Raw genomic sequence first — 24,080 nt, 5'->3', positions numbered from 1 at the left:
GAACCCCCTTCCCTCAGAGAATTTGATCTCTGTTTAAACTTCCCTATAAAAAAAATATCGATGCATTTCCGCCTGTAAAATTGTTTTTGACATACTTTTGTTAGAAAAAAAGACTTGTTTTTCTTTTAATTTTTAATAGTTTTTCCAATTATACCATGGTTCATGGTTCAAAGACAGAGAAATTCCCCTGCATCCTATGTCTGTGGTGGCCCATACTCAAGAAGCCATAAGTGTCCAGCAAAAGGGAAGCAGTGCAGCAAATGCAGGAAGAGCAAAGTAGTACATGAACTTGAAACGAGAAGCGAAGCGGAGGATGGGAGGGAATTCATGATTGAGTCCATTTCCACAGAAGAAAAGGTGGAAAAGCCTTATGCTCTGATAAAACTGACAGAAAATGATAGTGAACTGGCGTTCAAGATAGACACTGGTGCTGAGGCCACCATTTTGCTACTCAAAGACTTCAACAAATTGGCAAGAAAGCCAGCACTGCTGCCAACTGCTGATGTGCTGACCAGCTACACCGGTGAACAACTAAAGGTACTGGGGACAGCCAATCTAAAAGTTCAGTACAAGAACCAAACCCCCAGACCCATACCTTCCATGTGTCTGCACAGATAGAGCACCCATTCTCAGCCGCTAGTCCAGCGAGCGACTTCAGCTGATCAAGTTTGTCCTCAGTATCAGCAATCCAGCCCCAATCAGACCAGTCATCCAAAAACTCTTAAACGAATTCAGTGATGTCTTTGAGGGCATAGGGACACTGCCTGGAACCTGCAAGATATATCTGACAGAGGGTGCAATCCCTACTATACAAACGCCAAAACAGGTTCCTTTTGCACTACAAGCTAAGTTCAAAGAGGAGTTAGACAGACTGGAGTCATTTGGAGTCATAGAAAAAGTGACCAAGCCAACACAGTGGATGTATTCCTTGGTTCTGGTGAGAAAGGCAGATGGGTCACTCAGGATCTGTTTGGACCCTGTTGATTTAAACAGAGCAATTGAGAGGCCGCATTACCATATACCCTTGTTTGATGAAGTAGCAGCGAAGTGCAAAGGTACAAAGAAGTTCTTTAAGATGGATGCCCAAAATAGATACTGGTCGATGGTGTTGGACAAACCATCCTCTGAGTTGACAACATTCAAGACCATGTACAGCCGGTATAAATGGAACCGATACCCATTCGGATTGAATTTAGCGCAGGACAAATACTAGCGAAAGATGGAAGAGGTCTTTACAGAACTGGATATCGGGCTGATCGTTGATGATACTGCAGGCATTGGTTGTAGTGATGCTGAACATGACGCCAAGCTGAGGGCAGTACTCCAAGCTACAAGAGACAAGGGAGTGCGTTTCAACAAAGAAAAATGTGTTTTCGACACTACTTCCATCACCTACTTCAGACACAGACTGACAACAAGCGGCATCTGCCCCAGACCCAGAGAAAACCTAGGCGTTAGGAAACATGCCCGTACCCTGAAACCAGGAGGAGCTAGAGACATTATTAGGAATGTACAATTACTTGTCTAGATACATCCCCAACCTGGCTACGCTGAACAAACCCCTCAGAGACCTGTCCAAACAGCAAAAGTTCGAATGGAATACAAGCCACGAGGAGGCCAAGAGAGGGATTCAGAATGCAATCTCCAAAAACCTCTCCTACTTTGATCCAGAGGCCAAGGAGATAGAGGTGATCACAGATGCTTCCCAACATGGTCTGGGTGCCCAGCTATCAACAGATGGAGCAACCATTGCTTTTGCATCTTGCTCTCTAAGTGAGAGGGAGCAGCATGACTCCCAAATGGAAAAAGAGATGCTCGCAATAACCTTTGCTTGCAAAAGATTTCACCAGTATCTGTTCGGAAGAACGATATGCGTGACCACAGACCAAAAGCCTCTTGAGTCGATCTTTGGGAAGTTTATACAAAGGGCACCTCCAAGGCTGCAGCAAATGATGTTGGCTATTCAGCTGTACGATATCAAGCTTAGATACAAACCTGGAAAGACTATCCCTGTAGCGGACACCCTAGCCCGCCTGAACCTTGCGGATACAGACATTGAGTCGCAGGTGGACATGGAAATTCTGGTTCACTCAGTCCTTCAAACTGTACCCATAGCAAGCCAAAGGCTAGCACAAATACGTAGAGAAACGAATAAAGACGAAACACTGAACTCCCTGTTAGAAACAATACAAGTGGATTGGCAAAACAATAAAAAGAGCCTAGACAGAAAACTTCGGCCGTTCTGGAATTATCGCCATGATTTGGCAGAACTTGATGGCCTTGTTGTTAAAGGGGAGCGCATAGTCATCCCGAGATGCATGAGAGCAGGCATATTAGGCCAATTACACTCTTCCCATCTAGGAGTGGTGAAGACCAATGAGAGGGCAAGAACGTCTGTATTCTGGCCAGGCATCACTCGAGATATCGAGAGGCTGGTCAACCAGTGCGAGGTATGCGCTAAGTTTGCCATGAACCAACAGAAGGAGCCGATGATCCTGCACAAAATACCCGACTACCCATTCCAGCATGTAGCTGCTGACCTGTTCCAGCTCAACAGACAGGATTACATGGTCACTGTCGATTACGTGAGTCGGTTCTTTGAGATTGATCGCCTGACAAACACCACGTCACGGCAGGTCATCAAGAAACTGAAATCTTACTTCGTCCGCTATGGGATTCCCGAGCGACTTACAACTGACAATGGCCCACAGTTCATCACAAAGGAATTTGAGCAATTCATGACTGACTGGGGAATAATACACTCAAGCCCAAACAACCCTCAGTCCAACGGCTTAAGTGAGAAGGATGTTCAAATAGCTAAAAGACTCATGCTGAAGGCCGCTGAGAGCAAGAGAGACCCGTATCTTGCACTATTGGAGAATCAGAACACACCCATTGATGGATTTGCCCTGGCTCAAATAATGGTGGGACGCCAACGAAGATCACTCCTGCCCAGCATCACACAAACTTTGCAACCAGGAGCCTTCCAATTTGACCGATTCAGACAACAGAGGGAGAAGGCCCAAGAGGCACAAAGCAAAAACTATAATCAGCTTGCGGGGAATATGGAACCACTGAAAATGGGTCAGAAAGTGTGGGTCCAGTTGACTGACCAGGGAACCTGGAAAAAGGCAACAGTTTGCAAGACTGACGACAGCCCTTGTTCATACTATGTGCATCTCGAAGAAGGAGGGACGTTCCGCCGCAACAGAATACATATCAAATCAAGACAAGACCCAATGGTAACTGACCTGCACAATGGTGCTAGTTGCCAAGTCGAAACTTCGAGCGTCTGGCCATCAAAGAATGTTCCCGATCCCTTAGCTGATTCCCAAAAGACTCAGGACCCCCCTATAGTGGAGTCTCCAAGACCAAAGCAAGGTGTCACAAACAAAGAGACGGAGGCAACGGATCTGGCTCAGGCAGAGCAGATTAACCATGGAAGAAACGCAATGGTAACTCATTCTGGTCGTCAGGTGAAACCCCAAACAAAGTTGAATTTGTAGAAGAGAAGGGAGATGAAATGAATTGATTGTACTGTATTTAAAAAAAAGATGAAATTGTACTGAATTAAAAAAGAAAAGAAAAAAAAGATGAAATGAACTTGTTGTACCAAAAAAAATGAAGATGAAGTGAGCTTATTGTACAGAATTAATAATAAAAAAAAGGAAAATTGTTCTGGTCGTCAGGTGAAACCCCCGGCGATGTTGAAGTTGAGCATATACAAAAAAAACCATCCTTGAATCACATGAAGAAAAGAAGGAAGATGAAGTGAACTCATTGCTTGCTTTTGCTTATATATTAATGCTTGTGTGCTTGCTTGCAGTTGGCTTATTATGCTTTTGTTACAGGTGCTTGGGTCAAATATACTATTAACTGAATAGTACATCAAAGAAATCATTGCACCTCCCTCTGTGGAAAATTTTTCCTGGAAACTCCACACCCAATGTCTCAATTGAAGGCTTCTCCTGCATAAATTCCTCCATGTAGAATTTCTCCTGCAGGAAATTACAAACCCCACACAAATATCCCTCAGGCAACTCTAACTCCTTTGAAAATCTTACTTAGGCTATTTCCCCAGAATATCTTAAAATATATAATTGAATTGGCAAAGAGAAAGTATGCCTAATAAAATGAATTTTGCATAAGAATTCTGGTTCTCCTGTGAATAGTTTCCCTTTGAAAGTTCATCCCAAGAAACCTTTCTTCTTGCAGAAAATTCTGCCTTTGGAAAATTCCCCCCACAGAAAAATCAACCACCTCAAAAATGTCTGTTTACTTCCCAATAACAAACACTATATATAAACACTAGACAAATTTCGTAGCTTAAAATGCTTTGTCCAGGGACTTGCAGGTCTGTGTCATCTCCAGAGGCATGATTACTTACCTTTTCAACTATACTGACCAAAATGGCTATCTCAAAATTTTGATCAGATGACTTGGGAAAAAAGGAGTGTAGGAGGGAAGGGCAATCTAGTTGCCCTCTAATTGTTTTGGTCACAAAATAGGGAACTAAAACTGTAATTTTCATTGGAGCAAGCCCTCTCCAGTTCGTCCAGTTAAGACCAGTTTTGAAAAAGGATTATATTTTGAATAGTGATTTCAGTGTTACGCAACAGATTAAATGGTGAAAAAAAGGATTATTTTCTGAATTAATTAGAGACTGAATCTGAACCATTGGTGGAAAAAGGATTATATATTGAATTAATTAAAGACCTCAAATAAGATAAGTCATTTACCGTATTTTTGGACTATAATCAAACTTTGAGTATCGAGATATATTCAGTGATAGTTTCTGTCCCCGCCCACTGATGGAAAGGATGTTTACAATTGGTGAAACAGTGTTTTGCAGATTTACACACTACAAAAGCTGGCCCGTGAAGATAATAAAAGTTATAACAATTAAGGACGGTCAAGTTAAGTACCAAGTACTCTGCTACGGAGGTAAAAACGAACTCGCAATTGTTACTGCTGGGTCCCTAATGGAATACGATGTTGGTTATGAAGTGGCCAAAACCGACAAAAGGCCCGCAGTGGCAAAATCACTAAAAGAAATGCTTCAAAATCCGGATCTTGGTGGAACTGTCTCGAGTAACGCAACTTCGCTTCGAGAATCGCTTGATCAAATAGCGCTCAAGATAGCGTCCGATCAAGCCAATATTAGCACAACGGTTTCTGCTGAAATCACAAAACAAGTAGAAAAACCAAAGGACACTAAGCCAGGAATTACAACTTCTCAGATTGAAAAAATCACTCAAGCTGTCCACGACAGCTTGAAGATCGAATACGACATGAAGTTTGAACTATACCCTAAGTCATTACTGCGAATTGAAAAAATGATTTCGACCTATGAAAAGTCAGTCAATTCGCCATGGTGTGAGATTGACTCTTTGAAACAGGAAGCGAAGGCAACAAAGCTGGTCATACATGGCGTGAAAGAGGTTTCCGCCTCACGAACTGTGTCATTAAATCTGTTGAACATTATGAAAAAAAAGCTGGAAATTAGTGACCTCAGCATAGCTGATATAAGTGATGTTCGAAAGATTGGCAACGAGACAAAGGAGAGAGACATCTTTTGAGGTGAGCTTCAGAACAGTTTTGTTGGCAAAAACAGTACTGGGTGAAAGAAAAAAATTAAAAGGAACAGGTCTCTTCATTTCTGAGTCTTTGACTAAAGCGAGGCTAGACCTCCTCAATGCTACTAAAGACAAAGTTGGAAATCGGAATGTTTGGACAGTAGACGGAAAAATCATGGCCAAAATAGGGTCAACTACAAAGCGAATTACGAATGTCGATGACATAATTGCATTGCCCGATCCTTCTCAACCAGTAATGTAACAAGACAGGGAGTAATTGCATTGTGTCAGTGATTAATTAATTAGTTCATTTAGTGCGTTATACAGATGAATCGACTAGAACAGTTTGAAAAAAATCCTCTGTGCCTAGATTCTTTGATAAACACAACGCTAGGTGAAGATGACAAAGAACAGAGAGAATTATTGGTAGATATTATATCATGCAGATATGTGAGTGCTCGAAAAAGGTAAATAAGTCGGACTTAAGGGCTGGTCACTTTAATTGTCAGTCATTAAAGACAGCATATGATGAAATATCTGAAGTTGTTAGTAGAAATAATCAATTTTATGTTCTAGCGCTGACAGAAACGTTCCTTACAGAGAGTATGGATAAGAAAATGCTTGATATTACAGGTTTCTTGTTAGAAGTATTCACCGTGAAAAGCTAAGGAAAGGTGGTCTAGGACTTGATTATTCGCTAATACCTGATTTTAATATTCGTGTTGAAGGAATATTTGAGTCATTCTGTCTCAAGGTAAAATTAAATCATCAGGAAATTCTAATGGTGTTGGTATATCATAGCCCGTCAGGTGATACGGAAATATTCATGGATGAACTAGAAAAGCTTTTATCAAAGTTGAAGTGTCATCAGTACCTGGTAATAATGCTTGGGGATTTTAATATGGATCTACTATCGTTAAAAAATAACAAAAATCTCTTATTTCTTCAAAACTGTATGTCATATGGTTACCTGCCTGTAGTCCAAATACCCACAAGGGTAACTCCAACGTCCACGACTCTGATTGATAATATATTTGTATCTCACCAAAATATTGTTAGAAAGTTTGTAGAAGTACTATTATTTGAAACATCAGATCATTTCACTACTTTCACTGATGTAGTGATGGACAAAAGTAATATTAAGTCAGAACCGAATTACAGGCTTAATCGGCGAGATGAATCAGAAAAAAATATTACAGATCTGGTACTAAGCTTAAATTGTATTCAGTGGGAAAATTTTTTTCAAGCCCACGTTGATTCAGATTCAGCGTATTCGGCATTTATTGATTTAATTACTAGCAGTTATAATTACCACTGTCCTGTGTTGGAGGATCCAAAGCGTAAGCATTTGCCCAGAAAACCATGGATGACACGGGGACTTCTCGTTTCTGTTAACAACTGCAAAACTCTTTATAAACAATATTTAAATGATCCGTCTGAAGAGAATTTTCACCAGTTTAAAGAATATAGAAATAAGTTAAACCAGCTGAAAAGAAATGCAAAGGAAATATATTTTCAAAGGAGTTTTAAAAATGCAAATGGGAACCCCAGGAAAACCTGGCAAATAATTAATTCGGTCATTGATCCAAATAAATCAGAAAAAATACATCATATAAAAGAACTAGTAAGTGAAAAAGAATCAATACAATCACCAGAAGAAATTTCAAGTCTTCTTGGTTAATTTTTTGTAAATGTGGGACAAAAAATAAAAGATAAACTGTCGAATGCAAAATCAAAAAGAAAACTAATGACACAGGTAACACCTCCAAAACTAAAGAAACAAGAGACAATGGCAGAAATGCAAAAATTTCTGTCTGTTACATGTGATGAAGTAAAAAAATGCGTTTGTGAAATTAAAGGGACAAGGTCAAGAGGCCTAGATGGGCTTTCTTTGCAACTAATACAAAAAGTACAACCAGCAGTCATTGAGCCTCTTACAGTCCTTATAAACAGAAGCCTTGACGAAGGTATTTTCCCTACTAAACTAAAAGAATCCAAATTAATTCCACTTTTTAAAGGAGAAGATCCAACAGTAATTGATAACTATCGACCAATTAGCTTACTTCCAATTTTTTCAAAAATATATGAAAAGCTTGCTACAAAAAGACTATATGAATACTTTGAAGCTAATAAAATTCTTTCTGATAAACAATACGGATTTCGGAAAAACAGATCCACTGAACTCGCAATTACGGATCTCATAATGAATATAAAATCGGCGCAATATGATGGTTTATATTCTCTGGCGATTTTTCTAGATTTAACAAAAGCTTTTGATTGCATTGATTTTGACATCCTTCTTGAAACATTAGAAGGATATGGGATAAAATCGACGGTTTTTGAATGGATTCGGCCATACTTAACAAATAGACGTTGTAAAATACTTGCTAATGGTATCTTCTCAGATTCATTCGATGTAACTTGTGGGGTGCCCCAGGGATCAGTTCTTAAACCATTACTTTTTTTAATTTATGTGAATGAACTTTTGGCTGATATCCCCTTTGCATATATAATAAATTTTGCGGACGACACAGTACTATTTCTAAAACATAAAAACCATGAGGAACTAATTACAAACGCTGAAGTTTGCCTCCAGGCAGCAAACGAATTCTTTGAAGAGCGGTTGCTTTCCCTTAATATAAAAAAGACAAAGTATATCATTTTTAAACATGGAAATGACCCAGTTTACAATAGCAAGATAAATACGGCAGACCATGAAAAAATTGAAAGATTGACCACATTAAATATTTAGGTATAATAATTGATGAAAAGCTGGTTTGGGCAATCCACATTAAATTTCTTTGTATGAAGCTGTCAAGAGCTGTTGGTATTCTCCATAGACTGAAATTTATTTTTCCCCATAAAATATTACTGATCCTATATTTTAGTCTATTCCACTCATATCTTTTTAATGGAATAAGCATTTGGGCTTCAAATTATAAGTCAGAATGGAAGCAAGTTCAAATTCTTCAGAATAAAGCTATATGTACAATTTGCAAGCTTGAGCCTCGTCTGAGTGTGAAGGCGTTTTTAATACAACTTATGATATTAAATGTGGCTCGACTTCGAGAAAAAAAGATTGCAGAAACTTTATATAAAGTAAGCACAAATACCGCACCTGAGTCGTTTATGTCAGTTTTTTGAAGGAATGATGAAATTCACCAGCATGATACTTGGCATGCATCGCAACTAGTTACAGAAGCGAGACGTCTCACGTCATCTGGTTTTTCAATTAGATTTACCAGACCAAAAATATGAAATTATTTGCCAAATACTTTGAGAAATGCTAATAGCCTACCAGAGTTCAAAAGTAAGATTAAAAGCTTCTTAATGGAAAACATTGAATTAAACCCTAATTTCTTTTACTGATAGTTCTCTATGTTTTATTTTATTAATTTACATTTGTTTTCTTTTCTTTTCCCTTCTTCTTCTTTTCTCTTCTTACCTTATATTTCTATTCTTGATGATTGAATGAATACAGTCACCCTTTACGGGCAGTGCTCTCTTAGGGTGTAGTTAGTTTATAGTGTGTGATTTGTTTTTTGTTATTAAACGAATTGAATTGAAAAAAAATTGAATTGGTTTGATACAATTACTCTGGCAAAAAAAGAATAAAAAACAAACTGAACTAATAAACATACATTAGTCATCTTTCTTCTGGAAAAAATTACAAAATTTTACATTTTTGCACATGAAAACAGGCAATTTTTACAGTGTGGTTCTCTAATATGCCAAATCTGGTGGTGGGATTTTTATTAAGATACTTTGACTTTTTAGGGGCATTCCCACTCAGTCTAAAACCAATTTCTATATAAATTGTTTATACAATTTTTTCAGACTTGTAGTTTTGGATGGGTATGTGAAACTTGATGAATTTTATATATCTGAAGTCAGCATAAAAAGCCAATTCATTTTATGTATCTATTGTTGTTATCAAGAGTCTCTGTTTCACAGTTTCAGTTGTTATTGGGCCAAGTTGCTCCTTACACACAGTTTTTACCACCAACTATTTGATTAAGTGATCAAGCTTGGAATTCATTTTAAGAAAGGATATTGGTGGTGGGCATGGACACTAACTTAATGACAAGTTTGTACATGTATTTTGGAGACCCAAATGGAGACCCAACAAGACTTCCATGAGTGGATCAGTTTTTCTTTGAAACTAAAGACTCCCTACTGAAAATCTAGAAAACCATGATAGATGCAGCTACTGACAAAGCTTGCTTTGCATTGACTACAAAAATCTACCATATGCTCCCCACAAACTGGCTTGATTCTGTAGCAGCTGAATCAAATAGACTATGAAAGCACTTGCATCTGTTTATACAGATTCAAGTAAGGCCCAATCAATGTTTCTTGCTATTTTACTCTCAACTTGAGGATGATTGTCACATGCAATATACAATTTCTAAAAACAGGAATTGAGTCATGTGGCAATTGTGACCTGACCTGGAGTGTGATCTACACAAGGACTATAAACTTAGAGGATATTTAAGATAGCCAAGACTTTTGGAGGTTCTCAGCAACATTTGGGAATCCAAACACACTAAATATAGTTTGAGAACAGGCCTTTGTCAACTTTTGGACACAGCTGTGCATGCCACGTCTCAGTATACATAAATCAGTAGTTTGTACACTGCTGAAATTCACCAGTAGATACCAGAAAAAGCCAAAATCATCTTGCTTTTAATATTGCTATTTAGGTCCTTATATTTGATATTGATATTTGGTGCAAAACATCAATATCTAATATTGCCCAACACTAGCTCATATAATGCCTAATCTTTGATATATATCTTGATTAAAATGTATCTTTTGAAACATTGATAAAAGACTTCTAATCTTGGATATGATATGCATGGTTTAGATATGCCTAGTTACAATTGGCTGATAATTAGGGCTATGCTTGCCAAAATTAGCTGACTATAGTCTTGGAAAACATTGTTTTCAGTATCAAATTTAGAAAAAAAGTTATCCTTACAGCTAAGTACATTTAAATATAATTATTCTGCTTTATAACACTTGGCTTAGACTAACTCTGTCTAAGATTGAGTCTGTCTGTAATCTAAATACAAGAATAAGTACATGGTTCTAGCTTAAAGACCCTTTGTCCAAGATTATACTGCATTTTCTAAGATAAGACTTAAGCTTAAAATGTGTTTAGGAATAGGCTTTGACAGACCATTGATACATTTTAAATAGCCTATTTAGTATTGTTTATGGGCAAGATATTTAAACTAATCTTAATCTTATTGATTAAATTGAGACAAATCCAATAGAAACAAATCTTTTTCTATATGGTATAATAGATATTTTTGAATGAGTTAACTATTGACATAGTTGAGAGGATGTGTGAATGTTGGGTACTTAACATAGTCAATGTTGGTATTACCTGAGCAATTGTTTTGGGTCATGAAACTATTGTTAATAGATGCATTTTGACTTTTGAACATCTTTTCTCTCTTGTAAAACTACTACAAACTCACCATTATTGAGTTATTATATATTTTCACAATAGGGGGGGGGGGGGGGGGGTAAAGCATAGCATACATTAATTACAGCAATGGTTAGTTTACATATTTAATACTTGCTATGCTTTACCCTCATCTCCCTAATGTACAAATACATAGCCCATGTTTGTTTCTAAACTATTAAAGATTTGGATATTAAATATCCAATCAATGAAAATGGAAGTGATTGCAATTCTATATGTGTAAATACAAGAATATTTAAGCTAGCCTATATATATATGTAAATAAAGAAATTGTTTCCAAATTTACCTCAAATGGATTTAGATTACTCTTTTGCTATTATAATCTTTCTTTCAGTAGAGCCAAGAGCCTAGTATGTTACTTATCATTCTCAAAAATAGATAATTAGGCTAATTCCTGAAGGTTTAGTCTACCATCTCAAATAACTTCTAACACAGCAAAGGCCTTTTCATATAAAATATTAACCTAGGTCTACATGGCACACTAACTTATATATCCTAGGTTCTATTGAATATAGGCTATAGCTTTTATCTATTTTGATAATAGCCTACATAAATACTCATGGCCAAAATAGTAAGTAAACTTTACCTAAATTGCATTCACTCTTTAATAGCTTACTGGTTACCATATTCAGATCTATGATGTTCAAGTTCAGCAGAAGCATGAAGACAGCAGAAATTGCTAATAAAAAATAAAACTTCTTGTTCATTATTTGTAGTTTAGCAACTTGAGGCTAAGAAAACAGAATAAGATAAGTTAAATATCCACAAATCTATCTAAGTGCATTAATCCTCAGTTTACAATAAAATGTCATTCTATAGTCAATACAAGAAACTGCAATTTTGTCAAAAGACCAGTTTGCAACAAAAGTCAATATTAGCTCATTTTCAAAACTTTTGCTACCAGTTATGCCATCTGTAAAATATAATCTAACATAGATAGGTGCATCAAAACGAGCTTGTAACTGGCACCAAGGCGTTACACTAAAATCAAAATGGAAATACGAGGCTGTGACTAGTAGCTGATAAAGAAAAGCTAAGAAGATTTGAGTGATGCTGGCTGATGATGACCTTAGAGGCAAGATAATCTATAGAAAAAAAGTACAGCATTTTCTTTTCAATATGATTAATTGTATTAAAACTTTTTTTGTCGTCTAAATGTTGGCTAACTGTTTTGTTACGACGGGGAAAATAGAAATGTTGGCAAACAAAAATTATTCACAAAACATTCATGGAAATGTTAGAGAACAAATTTAAAGACCACAAGCATGAAAATAAGTAGTCCATACAAAAAATCAGGGACTGTTCATGGGACCGAGAGGATCGAAAAAAAATTATGTGTTTGAGAGTATAGCAAATCTGACTAACATTAGCAGTCCCAGATTTCGTAGAAATATTGAAATCTGAATACCGTATGAATATTAGTGTTTATTGTGCTTCTCCAGTGGGAGAAAATTTTAATCACAGGTCACAGTATTGAGGGTGACTATTGCACTGACGGCACTCCTTTTTTAAACGAAGAGAATTTCAGACAATCTTTGCATTATTATGAGATTAACTTTCAAATCAAAAGGTGAAAAACTGTTTTTAAGTAAAAATTAAAGAGCTATATTCAACTTAACACCAACTGAAATAAATTAATAAAACAATTCGAACTCAAAACGAGTAGAAATTATAATAAAGAATAAATGATCAGGAATTAACAAAAACGACCAAAGCAAACATAAATACATGAAGAACTAACATAAATAAATGTAAAGCGGTTAAAGGTTAAACTGCACATTAAATTTAAACTTAAAGGCAACGAAATTTCTACAAAGAGCAGTTAGTCTACTGTCCCTTCCGTGACAAATAAAGTCTAAACTCTATTGTGTCATTTATGTTTTAATAAAAACTCTGTTTGTAGCAATGTTTAACAAAAACTGTTTGTAGCATTTTTTTTTGTTTTATGATTTACTTGAAAACTTAACTTATTTTTTGCTCGTTTTAAGATCTATCTATATTAAAACTTGTTTTTTTTGTTTTGCCATAAATATTTTTTTAGTATGTGTTCGTTTTGGGTTTCACTTATTCTTTAATAATAATTTGTATGATTTTGATTTTGAAGTATAATAGGAATTTACTTCAGCTGGTTTATTATGGTTTATTAGCTGGTTTATTCAGCTGGTTTATTATCAGCTGTGCTGATTTATTATGGCTCTTCACTTTTCCTTGTAAAACTTCTCTTTCAAGAAGTTTTATTCTAAATTACTTTTTGTTCGTATTATGATTAACAATTTTAGTTATTTGATAACAAAATGAACGTTTTTCCAGTTTTAAGTGTCTCCGGCTTAATAGTTGAAACATTTAATGTCCATCTGCTAGTTCTAATTCCTGTCTTTTCGGCTTAATAATTGAAATATTTGGTGTCCTTCTATTCTAATTTGTGTCTTTTCATTCCATTCAACATCTCCCTCAGCATTTCCTGAGAATTTCCACTAGATGTCATTAGCCGTTCCTGAAATATTGAAGATACGACACTCTGACAACCAGGATGCATATAATATCTTTTGATAGAGTTCAATATTCCCCTGAATATTTTCTGAAGTTCCGACTTAATAGCCTTAACTGTTCCCAAGATATTGCACACACCATTTTAACAAGCCGGATGTACATAGTAATTTTGATTTAGTTCAACATCCCAGGAAAGCGTCAACTAAATTAATTTAGCCAAAAAATCTTAAGATATTGTACATACACGCTTTTGAAAATTCGATGGACTTAGTTGAACTTTTATTTAGCCCAACGTGCTCCACAACTCTGGAAGTTTTTGCTTGATACTTTTGCCTACAGATCTTCATGGTCTAGTCGGCTATGTGATGCTTTACGGAGCTGAGACATCGCAAGCCTCGGCTGTAACCATCAAGAAAATTGACGTATTTCATGCAAAGAGCTTGAGGAGGATTGAGGGCTTATGATGGTCCGACTTTGTGAGCAATGAGAAACTTCTGCAGCTCACAAAGCAGTCTTGGTTTTTGACTAAAGCTGCCGAGCGAACCTTGCGATGGTTCAGGCACCTTTTTTGAATGCCACCACATCTACCCACAGGACGATTTATGACTTTGACCCTATCCAAGTCTGTTGGGAGCGACCTCGCGACCGACCAAAGAAAAGTAGGTCCGCCAGCCTGTCCGAGTTCTTGACTATGGCAAACATCACACAGGGCGAAGAGCAAATACTCGCCATGGACCGAAGTGGGTGGAGGAGGCATACGTCACACTCTATGCCGAAAAGTGCCCGGCAGTAGACTTAACTTAAGTAATTAAATCCGAGTAATGAGATGGGGACAATCTTGGGGGGACTATTCGATAATAGAGCTATCACCAAATTTAATAGTTTCTGCTTCTTTAAATTCAGGCCAGTCAGATTTGCGAGTCGCAGCATATGGAAATCTGGGGGTCCAAGGAGAGGAGCAATAGCCACGGCGTCTCCATGGTGCTCAGCAAAGTAGCGTGTTTATCCGACGAATGATGACAGTAGCACTATTTTTTCGCCAACGAATGAACTCTGCTTCAAGGCTAATTAGTTGAGAAGTCATGTGACACCTATGTATTTTTCAGCCATAGTAATTTTTCGGTTAAATTTAATTAAATCAATACGGTCACGCTCAACACGAATATCGGTAGCGACGAGGTACTGCTGGAAAAGTCTTCCGCTAAAATATGAAGTATTAAAACCAATCAAACACAAGTCAGGTGCTACAGTTTGCACAGAAAGGCTTTTTGCAAGTTCAAGTCGAAAAGTAATATGATACCTTGGTAATTAAAGCCGTGTTATATGTCTTCAACTTATATAGGGTGTTTGAAATAGCATACCCCTTGACCATCCTGAAGTTCCTGCTGGATAAAACATAGTATCAAGAGAAGAGAGAGTGAACAAGTAAGGGAGAGAACGAGAAAGAGATACAGAGAGAGAGAGAGAGAGAGAGAGAGAGAGAGAGAGAGAGAGAGAGAGAGAGAGAGAAGGGGGAGAGAGAGAGAGGGAGAGAGAGACAGATAGACTTTAGCGTAAAGAGCAATTTATAGAGGAGGAGATAATCCCCCTCATTAACAGAATAACATCTGTTTATTTCAAGTTTTAAAATTGCTCCTTACATTCAATTAAAGAAAAAAAAACCCAGTTTCTCATTGTTCTTCAAATAAATATGGGAAATCCGTTTCACACTCCAGAGAGAGAGAGATAGACAGATAGACTTTAGCGTAAAGAGCAATTTATTGTTGAGGAGATAGTCCCCCTCATTAACAGAATAATATCTGTTTGTTTCAAGTTTTAATATTGCTCCTTATATTCAATACAAAAAATCCAGTTTCTCACTGTTATTCAAATAAATATAGGAAATCCGCTGGACAGTCCATGGGAAATCTCAGTCCCCACGAAAAGCTTCTTCAGGGATAGCTCAACCTGTATAAAATCCTCCCGGAAAATTCTTTGAGAATTCCTATAGGCATAGTTATTGTATGTTTCAGCTATGCTGGACAAATGGCTATCTAAAAATTTGGATTGGATTACCTTTTGGAGAAAAAGGACGTGTGAAGAGGGCTTAATGACCTATTTCCTTTTTAGTCACTTAAAAACGGCACTACGACTTTTAATATCCGTTCTAACAAGGCCTCTCCTAATCTTTTAGAGGTATTGGTTTGATAACTTCATCCCTAGGATAAAACGAAAATAAATAAACACACATCTGTGATCATTCATCTGGCAAACCAAATAAAAATTCCAGATTTTTACAGACGGGAGCAAAAAACCACTGCAGCAGGGTTCAGTGATATGCTGAACTTGATGGTGCAATTTTTATTGAGATGCCTTGTCTTTTCAAGGATGTTTCAACACCTTTTTGAAAGTAACAGAAACTTCCTCAGACAACGTTTTGATGGAAATCATTAAACCTAATGAGTCGGATATTTATTAGAAATCAGAAAAAAAGCAATTCTTTTAATGTCTCTAATGTCATCAAAATACTGTATTTTAGAGTTTCAGCTAATGTTTGACTGAGTCACTCTTTACTTGCAGTGTGTTATCGCAAAATATTTATAATCTCAATTTATGTAGAAAAGCAAATTAAGATCTGGAAAGAGGAAAATTCTTGTTGCGCTGAGCCTCTTAAATTATAATATCGAACTGTGCTGGAAATATCCAAAGGTCTCCTGTCAGTAAGAGAATATGCTCTTTAAGAAATCTTGAAAAAATTCTGGGGGCCCAGATGTCCCATCCTCCCCTTAAAGAAGCCACTGCCTTCTTTTCCTGCAGGCTCTTATTCTCATATTCTGGTTAGAACTCAATATCGATACACTTTCACCAAGTTATGCAGCATGTTCGCTTGCTTAGATTACCTAAATCGACAAATCACTACAAAAACGTAAGGCTAAATATAGACAAACTGGCCGCACGCCACCGCACGACCTGAAACTATTCTACGCACCAGATTGTGTTTCATTCGCAATTCATTTCCGATGAATTGGCATGACGTCTGGATCTAACCTATACTCAGTGACAGAAGTTACGAAAAGCCATTTAGAGTTTGATGGTGAAAGAACTAGAGCGGCTATGGCTACAGAGAGTAAAACACCTGAAGTTGAACGTAGGTCAACAATAGCTAGCTAAAGATCAAGGTGTTAATTCATTCATAGTGCTTTACAAGAATTAAAAAGCTTGTACCATATGGGTCTAACGTGAATTAACATGGAAGGATGGATATTACTATTGCGAAAAAGAGTGTTATTTCTGACGGCTTCAATACAAGAGAAGCAAATTTAAAGGAAAATGGGGAAATTTATGTGACTAGTCTGCAAATTTATGGGATTAAAGCTGAAATTGTTCTGCAGGGATAATTGGACAGGATCTTTTAAATTTAAGAATGATTTCAGGTCTAATTTGAGTTAACGCCAAATTTGAGTAATTTAGCTTGAGGAAAATATGAGCAATTTAAGTAAGCTAGCTAACTTTGTAAGCTAGCTGGACTAAAATAATGATCAAAATTAATAATTCCAAATTGATAAAAGAGCGAAATGCGTTTTATTTCAAATCGAGTAGCACGTTGATTCGATGCTGCCAGATTTAGCAAAGTTGTACTAAACATAGCATAATTAGGAAGCAAAAGCATCCAAACATATTCCTTTTTAAGATAGCATAATTGTAGCATAATTTAAGAATTTGTAAAACAACTCGAAGCATCAGATCTAAAAAAAACTTGATGCTTATAAATTTATTATGCTCCTCAGCCCATGCATGTGCTATTGCTTCTACACATGAGAAACCAAAGATAGTTGAAGAATCTGCGAGGATAGAAACGATGAGGACGGGGATCCTTCTTGAAGTTTTTAAAGGATTTCCGAGTTTTATTCAAAAAATTAACAGATACTGACTTAGGGTTGTGCAAGCTGCCATAAACTTAGGTGAGTGAAGCCGTCCTGCTCATGAAACGACAACTAAGAACGAAATGTACACCTTGATGCATATAAACAAAACTAGATCCTTACACAAAATTAGATAAAGCTCCACGATTTTTAAAACCGTAATGTAACCCTTCTGAAAACAATCTTTGCTCTGAAAGCAAAAGTTGAAAGATTTGAGTATATGAGTTGAGGTAAAATTTTGATGATGAGTTAAGAAACTATGTTTTCAAAATCAAATAGTTTTGGAAGAAAGACAACTTGCAACCAAAACGCTATTACCCTGTATTTAGACATTATGTTTGTAATTTTTTTTCCTTTATTTATGCCATGCTTTTGCTTCCTTAGTGTGTAGAGAAATAGATCAATATTATTATCAAATTGTATTCTATTCAGAGCTTTTATGAAGATAAGACAGAGTTGAACTTATCTTTCATAAGAAAAACACCAATATACAACAAATAACTGGAAGGATAATTCTATCCAAATGACCGTAATTGTGGGCTCAAGAGAGTACAGTCCTGTCTTTATCATCTGGCAGCGTTGCTTGTCGTAGATTTAAGGTATTTCTTGAAGAAACTCCGAAAATTTGGGATTAGGTTATTCAAATTCTGGCAGCCCTTTTATGCACCCCTGTAAAATTAGTATTTTATATATTTACTTGATTCACCTATTCTGTGTAACTTTTGTATTTTAACCGTATCTTACATATTTTATTGATGCATTTTATGAGGGCTTGCAATTTTCACAGCCCAAAAGTGCAAAGCAGTAACATGTTTGAATATTGTTTTGTTTTGTGTATTTTATCACCCAGTTTAAAAGTCCATGTGTTTGACTTCAGTTTCTTATTATCTGAACAATAAAATGTATATTACAGGTAATTATAATTTTAAAATGGTAAAATATTAGCTGAAATAAAATTATATTATTTCTTTGAGCTGTTAAAGACAGAAAGAGCTACAAGCAGAATTGACATATGACAAAAAAATAGGTTTGAATAGCCTAGAAAAATGCAAATAATTTTAGACAGTGGGAAAAAAAAAAGCAAAAATGATGGAAGCAACTAAAAATTGTAACATGTAGAACTGTATATATGGATGTTAGGATGGTAATATTCTAGTCGAGTGACTTTTTGCTATCTCAGGAAGAGGATAGGTTAGGAAAAATGAAACTTTCAGGGATGGATCTACAGGTTAAAGTATATCCCAGGAAGGTATTTTAAAGTACCCACCTCCATTCCTTCTCCCTCAAGAGAGCCCTGAAATTTGCCTACATGACAGGTCTATTCCTGTTGAAATTTTAACAAAACAACATTCTACCTTAATCTTCAGTTACTAGTTGCTTTTTCTCTGCCTTTAGTTCTGAAAAATGCAATTCCTATTATTTGAGTAGAATTCTGAGCCATATTGATGTTTTTTTTTTTTTTAATTTAGGAGATGTATTTGCATATCTTTAAAGCCTTATAAATTGGGGTTGAGCATAATTGTGATGCTGAAAACAATTTTGTTGTACTTCATTCAAGCAGAACCTTCCTGGGACATACTTTAGCCTGTAGACTCCTCTCTGAATGTTTCATTTTCTTAACCTAACCCCTTTCTGAGATAACAAGAAGTCAATCTACTGGAATTTTACCCTATCTTTATTTCAAGATGAAAACTTATTTTTTAATTACAATTTTTCTTGGAAGACATCACATGCTGTAGTGCTGACAGGTCTATAAATCTTTTTTCCCATTTCTTTTCTTTGGTTTACTGTATGATTTTCATTAAATATTTTAAAGTATTGTCCAAGAAGCAGTAAGGATAAACAATAGCTTTAATGAAACTTTTTTCTCTGATGTTTTTCTTAAAAGAAAATACATAACAATAGATTCTATGCCCCTTTTTTGAACTTAACACTATAGTAACAAAATGTTGATTGTGTTGGTTTAATTTTTTTGTAATTATTTGTCATCAGGATTGGTAGATATGGTCAACTTATGAAAAAAGGACAGATAGCTGAGCAAATTGCAACTGGGATGAAGTTAGATAAATAGAAATTTCCTGAATGACTATGCAGTTTATTTTCTTTTTGAAATACATGACTGTATTAGAGTGGAGGGGGACTGAGTGCAACTATAATGATATTGTCTGTTAAATTTGCAACAAACATTAAACAAAGAATATAATAGTATATTTCTTTTGTTCTCTCTTGATTCATGTCTTAGATTTTTACTACCCTCCTAGATTTAAAAAAAATTCGACTTTGGGGGGGGGGGGAAATTTTCATTGAAAAATTTTTTTCCTTTGTAATTTGATTGAAAAAATTGTCTTCCCCTGATCTAAAAATATATTTTTGCATTTTCATAAGTTGTTTGCTCCTCTTCTATATGAAATGCTACAATGACATGTTCAAGCTTTTAAAACAGCTTTGGTTAGAATCTCTCTATGAAGGATAAATAGAGGTTCTATCATATTTTATGCTTTTAAAATTAATTTTAATCCTTCTGATTTTAAATTAACATTAATATAATTAAAATTAGAATTAATTTAATGCTTTTAAAATTAAAAATATTAAAAAGTTTGTCAGATCTTTATGTAAACATGAGGGATTACCTCAACAGGAAAATTGCACATTGTCTGATTTCACACTAAGCTATTTTCTGTTGCAGTGATAGTTTGTCATAGGTTTATTTAGTCAGGCATTATTGTCTATAAAGAAGGGCTATATCAAGAAATGGAACAAAAATATGTTTGCCTGTATTTTTTTTACTTTTGCATGGGTCAGGAAAAAAAATCTTCTTCTTGGGGGGGGGGAGACAAACTGAGTACCCCACTGATACAGCCCTGGTCTAAAGCTACAATAGGTATCAATCTTAGTGCTACAATGTAATGAAATTATAAAGAAAGGACAGAACCATAATATATATAATATTTGTATGATTTGTTTACTCAGTGTCCCTAAAATAGTTTAATGAATTTGTCTTTTTGAGCATTCTCGCGTATTTGGTTATTTCTGTAATGTGCTCAGCCTAAATGCTCAGCAATGCTAAGGACTTAATTAATAAATTGTGCTACCAATTAATACCCAGATGTTCAGTTCTTGTCTATTGTATTTTGCTTATTGCTGCTTATTTTTTTGTTTACTGTTAATTTGTAATAAGACAAGCCTATGGCTTACTCTGTTTTTTTGTTGTTGTTTAAAATAAAACAAAAGATTGGTACTATGCAATTTGATTCCTTTATCAATACTATTTCTAAATATGATTGTTACAGTCATGCCATTGCACCTTATTCTCCTCCTAATCTGTCCACATTCCTTTAATTCCTTAATCAATGCTATTTATAAATATGGTTGTTACTGTCATGCCATTATATTCTGTCCTCCTCCTAATGGGTCGACATATAGTTCTAGATAAGTAACATATTTATCTGTTGTTTTTCACTCCTTGAATTCTTGAATCTCTTTGTTAACGTGCATATTATTCTTATCCCAGTCAATAACATTATATTGTTACAAAAACAATAAGCACAGTTTGATAAACACATTACTTAAAACAATCTAAAAATGGAAGGAAACATGAAAACATTATTAAAGGAAACTTCCTAAAAGTTATAAAGTGAGAAATTAATTATTACAATGTTTTCTTATAGTTTTGTATATCACTTCAGTTTATAGAATCATTAAGGGGGTTGGATATATTGTCATAATAATAACTACTAAATTTGGAAATAAGTACTGATTGAGGAGTTAGGGCAAAATTTCCAGTAGTTGGACAGATAATCACCATTTTAACAGCAAAATCACTACAAACTCTCCATAATACCACAGAGCTAGCATGCAAAAAGTGGGATAACCTGGTAACCATGTTACTTGGCACTTTTTATGGCTTAGTGAAATTTATTGGTAGATTTTTGGCAAATTTGTTACTGTTATGCAAATTTTACATATAAAAAATGTAATGGTATATGTTTTTGTTAGTTCATACATTTTTATAGTGCTTAGCACCAGAAAATACTGTTCTTGTCCATCCACCAAATTCATTCTTAATAAAAAAAAAAGTTAAATTTCACAAACTTCGAATTTCAAAGAATTCTAGACCCTTTGCTTGCCAGTACTTTCTTTGAGTATTATCTTCTACAAAATCAGGTTTTCAAAGGGATGCAAATATAAGGAAAATTGCATTTTTTGATAACTTATATCTAAAGCCTGTGCTGCTTCTTGGCAGAAAAGTTTTTTCCTTAATATTCACTTGCTGTGGAGCTATACAAGGGTTGACTTAAACAGAGCTTGATTTAAACAGGGGTTCAGTTGAATGAGGTTGAGCTGCACATGGGTTGTGTCATGTGGAGGCTCAGTTACATTAGAATACAGTTAAATAGGGTTGATTTGCCATTGATTTCATTTAAACAAGAATTTAGCTGCATAAAGGCTTAATTAAATGACATTGAGTTGCACAGGGTTCCAAGTGGGGATTGTAATTGGGGTTGAGTTGCAAGGGGGTTCAGTTGAACAAGGGCTGAATTGCATGGGGTCAGTTGAATGGGATTTCAGTTACCCTTTGGTCAGATCCACTAGGGTTCAGTTACATGCACACCAGTAAAAGCAGACCAGATATCAAATAATTTGTGGTAATGAACTGTACATAAGGAGCAATGCAGCTGATTAGTGACTAAAATTCTAAAAAAACGAATTTTGATACTGATATATCAAAAGGATTGGCTTAGTATGCTGATTCTAAATATATAAGTTTCATTAAGTCTAGTATTACCATTCACAGGAATAAACGGTCACACATGGCATTCATGAGCCTGAGAAAATTCGGAACTTAGTGTTTTTGGCCAGAAGAAAGATCAAGGATGTGTGTTTATTTGTTTTTTTTCCATGGGGTGATCACATCAACCCATTGGTCTTAGAATATTGGGAAAGGACTCAATCAAATGGAAACTTTAAGTTCTAGTTCTCTTTTTAAGTGACCAAAATGATGGGAGGGCAACTAGGCCCCCTCTTATGCCCAATTTTTTCCAAAACCACTCAATCAAAATTTTGAAATAGCTATTTTGGTCAGCATAGTTAAAGTGTGCTGTTGCATTGGTGATTTCTCTTTTCATTATATATAGTTTTTTTTTTTTTTGGGGGGGGGGGGGCGAACTTTTTGCTGGGCAATTTTTCTTAGGGAAAATTTTCTGTTGAAAAGGGGGGGGGGGGTTCCTGGGAAATCTTACACTGAAGGAATTTGCCAGAATTTGTTGACAAAGGTCTTTTTATATGTCTTGCTTTCTCTTTGCCCACTCAATTTTATGCATGGAGATCTTAAGGGTAATTGTCCAGGATAAATTTTCACTGGGATTGAATGGTCTAGAAGATATTTCCATGGGGAGGGGGAATTTTTCTGTGGAGGTGGAGCCAGATTTCCTGGCATTATTAAAAAAAACGATCCAGAAATTAAATAAAGAAGTTTAAGTATATTCAACCAAAAGTAAGGAGCACAATTAAAACTGAAAGCAAGCAGAAATTATTATGTATATGAGGAGGATTACCCCTTATCAACATCTCTCTCTTTACACTAAAGTTTAAATTTTGTTCCAGTTCTTTGAGAACCACTTCTGAAACACAAGGGTAATTTAATTAGAACAATAAGATGCTTTTTTGAAGTACTAAGAAGCTTAAGTATGAAGAGCAAGGTGTTGATGGGAGAACCCACTTATATACATATAGATATTTACCAAGACCCCACTGCCTTTTTATCACAAAAATGATCACTGTTTTTTTGGACTGAAATATCTAGTATTTTTACGGAACTTAATTAAAATGATTTTATCCCTATTTGAATTTTTATTTATCCTCTTACACATAATTATTTCTGTTCATTTTAAGTTTTAATTTTCCTCCTTACTTTTGGTTGAAAAAGCTCTTTTTTATATATTTAACATTACTAAAAGTGTAAATGGTTACTGTGAGATTAGAAGATGTCATAGTGGTCAATAAGGATTTTGCTTTTACTGTAGTTGTGCATTCTGTTCAGCTGCTGATGATCTTAAGAGCTTTGACGATTTTAAAGGGCTCTACCACAAACTGCAGTAAGGAGAAAATCATGATTTCCAATACATGGTGTTTCACACATGAGAGACAGTAATGCTGTCATTACTTTGGTTAAAGCATAATTGCACTTTGCAGAAGCATCAAAAAAGCAACTATTTCTTTTATAGCTCAAATCGAGTTTCTAACACTTTGGACAGAAGAAGTTTATGACATAGAAAAACTTAGAGCATGGTGGAAACATGGACAACACAGGGCATTCTTTGGTATCTTTGAATTTTCTTTTTACAGCATCACAATTTTTTAAAGCCATCAAATATAAACTCATGAAGACTCTAAAATCTTTATTTACCTACAATAAGTTTTTTTTCTTAAATATAAAGTGCGAATTTGTTTGAAAAGGGATTGCCTATCCTGTATAGGCTTGTTGGAAAGTTTGATGGAATGATTCAGCCTATTCAACACAGCAATTCATTGTCAATATCCTGTCTTCTGTTTGTATGTTCTCATGCTTATTTATTTGTAGATTACAAATGCCTAGGCAGAGCTATTATTTCTATGAAA

The 24,080-nt window shown here is 35.5% G+C and overlaps 1 protein-coding gene and 1 pseudogene across 1 annotated transcript in view; one reads left to right on the top strand and one right to left on the bottom strand.

Moving 5' to 3' along the window:
- LOC136034423 (protein Star-like) overlaps window positions 1-6,955 on the bottom strand; it is a 57,290-nt pseudogene extending 50,335 nt beyond the window's left edge.
- An 11,115-nt stretch (window positions 6,956-18,070) lies between these two features.
- LOC136035061 (F-actin-uncapping protein LRRC16A-like) overlaps window positions 18,071-24,080 on the top strand; it is a gene marked incomplete in the record, with an annotated part of 202,446 nt that continues 196,436 nt past the window's right edge. Inside the window, 1 exon segment of the mRNA XM_065716658.1 lies at window positions 18,071-18,133.

Source organism: Artemia franciscana, chromosome 13 (genome assembly GCF_032884065.1).
Source record: "Artemia franciscana chromosome 13, ASM3288406v1, whole genome shotgun sequence".
Lineage (NCBI taxonomy): Eukaryota > Metazoa > Arthropoda > Branchiopoda > Anostraca > Artemiidae > Artemia > Artemia franciscana.
This window is presented reverse-complemented; position numbering and strand designations above follow the sequence as displayed.